The following is a 10,805-nucleotide window of genomic DNA, read 5'->3' on the forward strand; positions in this document are numbered from 1 at the left end:
TATTTAATGAATTATTTGATCATAATTTAGTTCAATACAAGAAGAGTAGTTTCCTTATTCCTATTCACAAAAGCGGAAGTAGACAACTTGTTGAGAACTACAGAGGCATAGCCAAGTTGAGTGTCTTACTTAAGTTGTTTGAGCGAGTTGTGACTCAGAATTTGGCATTTGCCATTAATTCGTATATTTTTCCACACCAGCATGGCCTTCGGAAAGGGCGATCTATGGTCACCAATTTATTAAAATTTACTTGTTATATTTGCAAGGCTTTTTCTAGTGGCTCTCGCACAGATGTAATATACACTGATTTAGGCAAAGCGTTTGGTTTTGATTAACCATAACTTACTTATCTTTAAACTCCGAGCCTCTGGCTTCCCTTTCTATTTAGTGAATTGGATAAGCTCTTATCTGCACAATAGATCATTCAGTGTTTTGTGTAACTTCATTACCTCGGATGAATTCCCCGCGACGTCTGACGCACCTCAAGGCAGCCACTTAGGTCCTATTCTATTTAGTTTAATTCCAGTCACATCTTAATGTATGCTGGTGATGTGAAACTCTTTTCTTTCTTCTCTCTAGAATCGCAATCACGTGAGCTTCAAAGTGACTTGAATAATTTAGTTGCATGTTGCTCGTTGAATCTTCTGAAAGTAAATCTAAATAAATGTAAGAAGCTTTCTTTCTCCAGAAAGAAGCCATTACTCAGTATTTCGTTGATTCGCACAAGTTGGAGGGCGTTGATTCGTTCACAGATTTAGGCATTCTATTTGATCATAGGTTACGTTTTAATTTGCTCATTGAGCTCTCGTTAAGCAAAGCTAGCTCCACGCTTGGTTTTATAAACAGGTGATCCAAAGAGCTTGATTACGAAAAGGCTGTACATGTATTTGGTTACTCGAGGACGCTTCTATTGCGTGGTCTCCATTTTATAGGTGCTACGTAGATTCAATTGAATCTGTTCAAAAGCAATTTTTGCTGTTTGCCCTTAGAAATTTGGATTGGGACCCGATTGCCTGTTTCCCATCCTATGAAGATAGGATGCTTCTATTATCCTTACCGTCACTTCAGAAACGTAGATTTGTTCTTGGAGTTTCCTTCTTAATCAAAGTAATAAATGGTACTATTGGCTCGCCCGCATTACTTGGTGAGATGGTGATCACACAGCCAGGATGGACAATAAGAAATCAAGTGACATGTTGTAACGTGAAATTCTTTAATGGTATTTAAGTAAGTATAGTAATATATGTAGGTATATCAGTAAGTTTTGAGGTCCCAGAAATGTCACAAACTAGGGAGGCATGTTTTTTATAATTAGGAATATCTGCATTTGGAGGAATGTTAGAACAAGCTAAATATATGCTTTTATTGACCACTTTCACACGAGCGACAATAAGGTTAGTGTCAGGAGGAGTCGGAAATACAAAAGAATACGACGGGAAGACACTTATGGTATGACTATTAAAGCGCCGCAACCAGTACGATCTTTTCTGAAAATATGTAACTTGGTGGGGAAAAGTTCGGACGAACGCACATCGGATTTAAAAAAAAAGCCTAGGCAGGCATATTTTGTACTCATTGAATCCTAATAAATAGAGCTCATTTTGGAGGTTAGACCGCTGACATTTTGGTAAACGATAGTCGCTGGGCCAGAGTAAAAGATTAGTTTTTTGTAGATGGATTAGCGAATTACTATTTCGATGGCTATCGCTTTGAATGAATTCTTTTATTAAAGTCCTTTGTGGCCAAAATGGTTTATTTAACGCACTTTCAACGTTTGTCGGAGGTACTGGAATATGCTAGTTCGTCTTAAGTTAACAGACCGCAAGACGGCTTTTAATGTCTTCATATGAAGTATCCGGCGCACTTAAAGGCACTGTACTAGTTATGAAATTATTACAGACTGGGTATTCTTAATTGGAGAAAAGATGGGCGGAAAGACTTTGTTTTTGTGGGCGTCTTCTTAACCACCACTTGCACCGGCAGAACTGGGTAGGGATAAAGATTTCTTATTGTTTTTTTGGACACTAAGGCTGCTCCAAGCCAAAGAAAGAAGACATCCTTGCCCCATCCGCATAGCTATCACGAGAGGAACTACAACATCCATTTGTGCTAACGTTCTTGTTAGCATTGGAAGTTTGGGAATCTATTATCTGTTTACTGCCAATAGGATTAGTAACTTTAAGCTTATTAGCTGTGGGGTTAGTCGTAGAATTATTAGCTAAAGGGAAAAACGGAATATTCAGCGTCATAAAAGCGTTAGGCGACGGAGGTCCGCAGACTCCTCAATCAGAGGTGTGACATTTATTAGAAACTTTATGTAAAGTAAGAGGGGATGAACGAAACACTACATGTTGGTTCCTTACCGTTCTCAAAGAAAGGTAACTGCGCTGACCAATCTTTGTCTTATATTTATTCAACTTACTGGACAAAGACGCCAATTCATTACCTATCGCAGACAGATTTATCTTCATTTGCATGAAAAGATGTTTTTCTCTCTAAATTCAGAAAATGACCATCGTAAGTGCTTTGAAGAGTGCAGCACTGCACCCGCGACTCTGTCTGTAGCAGCACACTTCGGCTGCCTGAAACATTCGCATAGCCAGTAAGTTAGGGAACGATCAGAACCTGAATATGTTTTCGCTAGACATGATTTATATAAACATCCAATCTTACGAAAATTCCAAAGGAAACGCGGAAGAATTGCCTGCAAATTGTTACATCCGGCCCAAGGACTAAAAACATAGAAAGCACAGAATAGATAACATATTTAAGGAAATTCGCCCTAACTGGTACATTAAGCAATTAGCGGTAGTTGAGAAGCAAGAAACCAACTTATGCAAACATAAGCAGCAGCATGCAACAACAAAATTAGAAAATTTTTTTAGCAAGCATTGATAGTATAAAAACCCTGCAATACACAACGGATAAATAAGTAATATCAAAGTCTGCAATTATGACGAAGAGACATATCTGAACACTTTGATAACAATGTTTATAAAGCCAAGCAAAATATAACACAAAAAAAACAAACTGGGACCACACGAAAACAAACCAAAGCGCGGCAGCTCCTGTTACTATTCGCGAAATCCAAAATGCTTTCAACATTTTAATGTTACAAATATCACAATTCATTAAATGAAATTTAAATGGTTAATTGCTAATTGCTTGTAATTTTCATAATTTTTAAAAGAAAGGCGGCTTGAATTATAAAAATAATACAAAACTTCCAGCGCACGAAAAAGCACACGAATGTCGCGCACGCAAGGTTGCCGAACGGCCTTACAAGTTCGTTAACTCAAAATGTGAAATGAGGCATTATCCATCCCTTATGTATTACGCTAGCTTCGAAATGTTTAATGCGTCTAATATATATAAGTAATCTGTTTATAGAGTTCTTTGAAAAACGGTATTCCAATGTTGACTTTCTGCCGTTCATATCTGGTTGATTCATTTGACATTCTTTGTCGCATTGTGTTTTCGGAAAAGAAAGCTCGTTCGTCTTTCTTTGCCTTATAATTCACTCTTATTCCTAGGCCAGACTGGATACGTTTTTCGGTTCTTTGATCATGCGGTAAATTATTTTGCACTCCATGACGATATATTTTTGGAAACAGCTTTCGGCAAGGTTATCCCCTTATACTTTAGACTAGTTTTATTACGCGTATAAAAACTGACGCCGTATGTCGAATAATTGTAGTGTAAACGGTTTTCTTTTATAGAACAATAACAATGCTGCTAAGTTCAATATATGTAGATTCTTTAAAGCATCAAATGGAACAATATCCAATCATCATTACTGTCTCTTGAGAAACGTAGGTTTGTTCTTGGCGTTTCCCTTGTAGTCAAAGTAATAAATGGTGCTATTGATTCGCCTTCATTACTTGGTGAAATAAGCTTTAATGTCCCTAACCGCTTCTCTAGGCACTTTATCTTGGTTAAGTTTAGTCAGTGTAAACATAATTATGAGTTGCTTAATTCGCTCCGTAGCGTTTGCAAGAATCTAAATGACGTCTATCACTTATTCTCGTTATCGAACTCTTTAAAGTCCATTAAAGCAACATTACTTAATACGCGCAATTTACCTATGTCTTACATAAACTAACTTTTATCTCTAAAAGTCGTGACGGTTCGAAAATGAATTCTTGGTAAGTACTATCGGTTGCCAGGCTTATGCATGTTTGCGATGACTTAGGAGTTCATTTGCAATTTGTTCCTGTACCGGTTGGCTTTATGCTGGTTGTGTACATGCTTCTTTTCTTTTTTCTTTTTTTTTCCTTCTTATTTGTTTTATTGTACTTATACTAAGTTTTATTATTAATTAATATAAGTTTTGCATTAAGAGCCAATTGAACTAGACTATTATTTGTTTAGTCGAGTTTCATGTATAAGTAGAAATAAAATAAATAAATAAACGTAACGCTCAACGAATGTATCCATCACGATTTTGTGGTTCCTGATATATTTAATTATTTTATTGCTTTGTTCCGTATAGTAGCGTAAGTTAATTTATATATTTACATTCTGTATTTAATTTTATATTAACTTTCAAAGTAAAAAAAAATTATAATATAGGTTTAATGATTACTTCAACCCTTCATTTCATACTTTATTTTTTTTGAATATTTTTAATAAATTGTGCCCATAACATTTATTAAGAGTATGATTTTTTTTCCTTTAATGAGAGGAAAGTAGATTCAGCGGTCTGAGGACCCAGCAGTGTGGTCTCCCACTCAAATTGAACGGAAGAATAGCTCGTGACATAACATCAGCCGGTAGAAAAGCTTCAATTATCAATTTGTAAGCGCTTGTGCGCGTGTATTTCTAGACTGTAACAGTCTGGAGTTTTTATTGAATAAGGAGTGAAATGCCCCCATTACCTCCAATCTAGCTAGCTTTACAATAACACGTGCCCTTATTCGTCAGAACCTTCAGCCTCCTGATCGCTTGGTTATATTGCCGTGATTTTGGGCTACAAAATCTATATTGGTAGAGGTTGCAAAAATAATAGCACCAAAGAGAATCTGCTTGACTGGGATGTGTTAACCTGTGACTTGAACTGAGGTACGTCGGAGCGCTCCTCTTCCGCTGCACACCCTATGATTGGATCAACCGGTCTCTAAGAAAATAAATCAAAGGGCCTATTACGTATTGATCATTTGGTGTTGATTCAAACGATTTATTGAATCATGTGTTACATATTAAACTAAATAAAATAAAATATTCTATTTGAAAATAGCGTTCACCACCTTGTAATGCGTTTTACAAAATTTTGAAATGCGTCATTAATTTTTCTCAGGTTGTGAGATATTATAAATTCCTTATAAGTAATTAGTATTTAAGTTTTTAATGAGTTGAGAGAAATTGGTTTAATTATTATTAAGGTTATAGTATGATCAGTGTACTGAACTGTGTTATTCACACTACAGTATTAATCGAATGTGTTACTCCCTTACATAAAATTGCCTGGCTTAGACTGGACGATAAAACATATTATCTTCTGTTACAAAGGATCGAAGAGAAGATATTAAAACTATAGGGCAATTGGAAAACGAAGCATTTCGCTTAGGTTGTTTGAATTGCCAGTAACCTTTTCGGGTCATCCAACCTGTTTTATATTGTTGGCAGCATGACTTCTTCAGTGGATATTTTTATTGAAATAATTTATTGAAATTTCCTTATAGTATATGTATTGCTTTTGACAAACAAGTTGATGTAATTTATACCGAATTTTTATAACCTTTTGATAAAGTCAGTCACCGGCTATTAGTTTATAAACTCAAATCCATTGATTTTTCAGACATCATGATCTTTTGGTTTAAATCTTATCTTACTGAATAAAGTCAAAAATTATTGTTTAATTCAGCTTTTTTTCGGGATATTTCTGCATTGTCCGGTGTTTCACTTAGTTCCGCTATTATTTGTATTATTTTTTAGCCATCTTTGTACTTGCGTTTGTAGCAAAAAAGTTCTAATGTATGTCAATGATGTTAAAATTTTTTGCTTGTTAGATTTCTATGTAGAGGTGGGGTTTTTGCAGTCAAATCTACACGGAGTAGTTTCAGAATGCTCGACACATTGCATGTCGCTTAATTTATAAAATTAGGAGGAGGAGGGGAATAGGTGCTCTCCACCCTTAGTATGGGGGTGGCACCGAGGGAGACAATTCTACGAAGCCTAGGGATAGGCATTAAGACCGATTCCGGTAAAGTATTGATTATGTCATACCGGAACACTTACTTGAATCGTTGATTTTGAGCTGGTGGTGGCAGTACCCCGTTACCTGAGTTGGTTGGAGTGACATCCAGCCGAAATGGCTTTGGGGATAATGCTGACACCGCCTCCGCCCCGTTAAAATTATGGCAAGTCTGGGAAGTACGTTCTAGGCCTCACTGTTAAGTTGGAGGGTGTAGACCCTGGCTAATGCTTGACCTGGCAATGAACGCTAGTCTCAATCTCAACCCACTGCATGGCCTGACTGCTTGCAAAGATAACCATGGGGTCCTAACAGCAGCTACACCAGCGGAAGCGGATAGCGGCTTCCTAGTTGGGGCTCAATTCCAATTAAAATGACTACTACTAACCTAAAAGCAAACATATTAACAGGCACTACGGGCCACGCCGGTGCTTTTAGTGAAGAGAATCCCTTCAAAGTAAGCGAGAGAACAATGAGGTCGCGAGTAGGAGTGCAAACGCACCCTCATATCGGACAAAGGCTCCCAGGGACGTCAAATCACACACCAGAGGATGTGGGGAACGTGGAAGCCTTCGGAAGGCTGGACGACTACATAAAAGATTTGGTAAAGATGCTGCAGGAAAATGATGGAAAGAGGCAGCATATAAACCAACAAATCCGCGACACAATAGACGGCATCAAAACGACGTATGAAAAATGCCGCATTGATAAGGACGCCGCACGCACTATTCGCAAAGAAGGATAAGAGTCTCCAAACTTCGCTGCGCACATATGCCCAAAAGGTGATGGACCATAGCGACGGGGGCACGCAAAGCACGCCGCTACACAATGCAAACGGGCAGAAACGAACGTAGCCTGGGGCGCGCAATCGTAAGCAGCCCGCGGATGTGGACATGCCGACCTCCAACGGTCGTAACGTAACCATAACCGGGGCTGCCGAACAGCACACGGCAGACGTCCCTAACGGCCGTCACCCACCGAAGGACTTTAAGTGGGTGAAAGTCAAAGCGAAACCGAAGAAGAAAAGAAATGCAGACCGGCCAAAAAGACCTCTCAAGGGTAGACCCGATGCTATTGTCATAGCAGCTAAAGGCGAGCTCACCTGTGCGGATATGCTCCGCAAGGTTAACGACGAACTGCAAATAAGCCAATTTGGTGAGGCGGTGCAGAAAATAAGAAGAACGCAGAAAGGCGAGCTTCAACTGCAACTAAACCAGAGCGGAGGAAAGGCAGAAGAGCTGAGAGTGGCAGTGGGCTTCTTTCTAGGAAGGGAGGCCAAAGTTTGGTGTCTGAAGCAACGCAGAGTGGTCGAGTGCAAACACATCGACGAAGTCAGCACCAGGGAAAACATAAGCAGCGCACTTAAGTCCCAATATGGGGTGACATCCGCAGAAGTGGTTAACTTAAGGAAAGCATATAGCGGCATGCAGACGGCGCTCATTAGCCTACAGCAGGAAGAAGCCGCTAAACTTTTGGCAGTTGGAAAACTGCGTAAAGGCTGGGTGATCTGTAGGATCAAAGAGGGCATACCTTTGTTGAGATCTTTCCAATGCCTGGAGTATGGGCACATAGCAAAGCAATGTGCAGTCCCATCTGACCGGTCGAGGGCGTCTCGGAGGTGTGGAGAGGGAGGCCATATTGCGAAAAACTGCACTAAGGAGCCTCCTTGCATATTCTGCAGGGGGACGCCGAATGTGGGCGCAAAGCACGTGGCGGGAAGCGGGAAATGTCCACTGTTAAAGCAGGCACTGGTCAGTAAAGCGCAGAAATGAGAACAATGCAGATTAATCTCAACCACGGCGAAGCTGCTCACGGCCTACTTCGGCAAACAGTCGTTGAGAAAGAGGTGTACCTGGTACTACTGAGAGAACCATATCGAAGGACAGGGCAGAGTACCTGGGTAACCGATGCGTCCAAAAAAGCAGCAATTTGGGCGCCCACTCCTATAGTACTCTTGGATGTGGGCTGTGGGCGTCAGGGCAACAGCTAAATATATATGCTGCTACAGTTGCTACGCTCCTCCAAGCTGCACACAAGGTCAATTTCAACACATGCTAAATTTACTCGTGGAACACGCTCAGGGAAAGCCGTCCGTACTAATTGCGGGGAATTTCAATGCTTGGCCCTTTGAGTGGGGCAGTAAGGCCTGCAATGCGAGAGGACGCAGCTTGCTGGAGACATTCGCCATGCTGAAAGTATCTCTTCTGAACGATGGGCGGAGAGATATGTTTCGTAAGGCCTCGAAGAAAAAATACAGGGAGAAAGGATCTCCATGCTATTGGTGGACCGATGAGATAGCGTCCTTTAAAACGAACTGCTTAAAAGCCAGAAGAAAAGTGCAGCGCTCGAAAGGGAGGGCAAACAGTAATGAACTGCTCACACTCTACAGAGACTTGCGCAGTGACTTAAAGAAACCCATAATGGCTAGCAAAAGTAGAAGCTTTGAGGATATATGCCAGGATGCTCTTATTATCCCGTGGCATATAAAACCGCCGTAAAGAAGTTCAAAGGACAGAAAACGCGGCAAATCGCGTATCCGCTAGCGCTCCAGCGAATAGTAGTAACGCTTTTTTCGCAAAGGCCGCCGCATGTGTTGATAAACCTCCACGGCAGAGAAGAGGAAGCAATACCAGCAAATACTACTGACGACCTTTTAAGCGCCTGCAAACGGATTGGGGGCAAACAAACCCCCGGCCCAGACGTCCCAAACAAGGCCTTAAAGGCAGCGATACCAAGGAGGCCGGACGTCTTCATGACGATGCTGCAAAGGTGTCTGGAAGAAAGGACATTCCCAGACGAATGGAAAGTTCAAAGGCTGGTCCTTATTCCGAAGGCCAATAAGCCACTGAACGAGCCAACGTCACTCCGACCCATCTGCCTCTTGGACGTAATGGGCAAGATATTGGAAAGGGTTGTATACGATCGCCTGCTAGTTGTAGTCGAAGAAAGGCGTGTTCTCTCGGATAACCAGTATGGATTTGGAGGAGCGCGGTCTACGATAGATGCCATAAGCCATGTCGTGGCGCTTGCCTCAGACGCTATAGCCAGAGGCCGATGGAGAGGCGGTGATAAAAAGTACTGCGCCGTCGTTATAAGAATGCGGGTTCCATACTTGAGATAATAACAAGCTACCTTTCGAACCGCACGTTAGTGTATAATAGCGATGAAGGAAAACAATCGCATAAAATAACGGCGGGTGTCCCACTGGAGTCAGTCCTCGGTCCCCTCCTGTGCAACATAATGTAATGTAATGTAATGTGCCGGAGTAATTATCGTCGGCTTTGCCGATGATATAGCAAACGTAGTGGTTGCAAAATACTTTGCGCAGGTAGAAGCGAGGGCTAACGAGGCTATCGTTAAAGTGAAGGCGTGGCTAGAAGGGGTAGGGCTGGAGCTAGGAGAGCATAAAACGGAAGCGGTTCTAATAAGCAGCAGGAAACGGGCGGAAACATGCTGTATACGAGTCGGGCAGCTCACGGTGCAGTCATCTCCTGCCCTGAAATACCTTGGAGTTATGCTCGAACATCGATCCAATTTTAAGCACCATGTTGAGTACGCGGCTGACAAAGCTGGCGGCATCCAGATGACATTAGTGAGGTTTATGCCAAATATTGGAGGCCCTAGATTCACTAACCGAAGGGTAATAGTCACGGTGCTAACTTCGATCATAATGTACGGAAGCCCAATTTGGGCCGTTGCACTCACGGTGATGGCAGTGTACCGAAAGGTGGCGGCAATATGTCGCCTTAGCGCCTTGAGGCAGATTTGCGCATTATGTACGGTGTCGGAAGCAGCTAGTTTTTGGCACGTAGAAGTCGTATTTGCTGCTACTAAGAACCAGCAGTATCTTTTGAAGATTTTCAACCTCCTGCTCGCAGAGCAAAAAAAAAAAAAAAATATATATATATATATACATATATATATGCACTCACCTACTTATACATAATCATATACATATATATACACTTACTTTGTATATACGTACCTTACATATTTTCTTATTCACCTGCTTGCATTATTCATATACATTGTTATATGTATTGTGAGGAACCAAAGTCGTTCCTCGGTTTGACCCCACAGGTTCTTCGTCTCTGAGGGGGAGTGCTAGAGTAAGTTAGGTAAAGAGAGTTAGTATTAAGTAAAGAGAAATCAGAAGAAGTTGAGAATAATTAGCGTAAGCTGAAGTGGAGGTTTGTCAGTGCTAGAGGAAGTGACAGAAAGTTAGTTGGTCGCGGGGTGAGTGAAAGAGTGGACGTTTTAGTCCAATAAATAACTAGACGTTTTGGTGCAATAATAAAGCAAATCACGTCGGTATTATTGTATTGTTAACGTTGGGGGACAATAACTTTTGGCATTTTTCTGATCTTGCCATTACATTTAATTATTATCTTTTTGAGTAGATTGTATACAAATACATAATAAAAAAAAATAGTTTGTTTAAGTAAACTTGACTAGACTTTAAGCTTAAATTAAATTTTTAGCATCAAATTGCATTTTGGCTAACAAAATTTTAATATATGAAAATGGAAAGGTGTTTCTGCTGAGATAATTTGCCAATAACTTCCTTGCGTCGTGTAGCAATGTTGAGATCTGCCTCCATAATTCACTTTTT

This window comes from Glossina fuscipes, unplaced genomic scaffold (genome assembly GCF_014805625.2).
Source record: "Glossina fuscipes isolate IAEA_lab_2018 unplaced genomic scaffold, Yale_Gfus_2 59889, whole genome shotgun sequence".
Taxonomy (NCBI): Eukaryota; Metazoa; Arthropoda; class Insecta; order Diptera; family Glossinidae; genus Glossina; species Glossina fuscipes.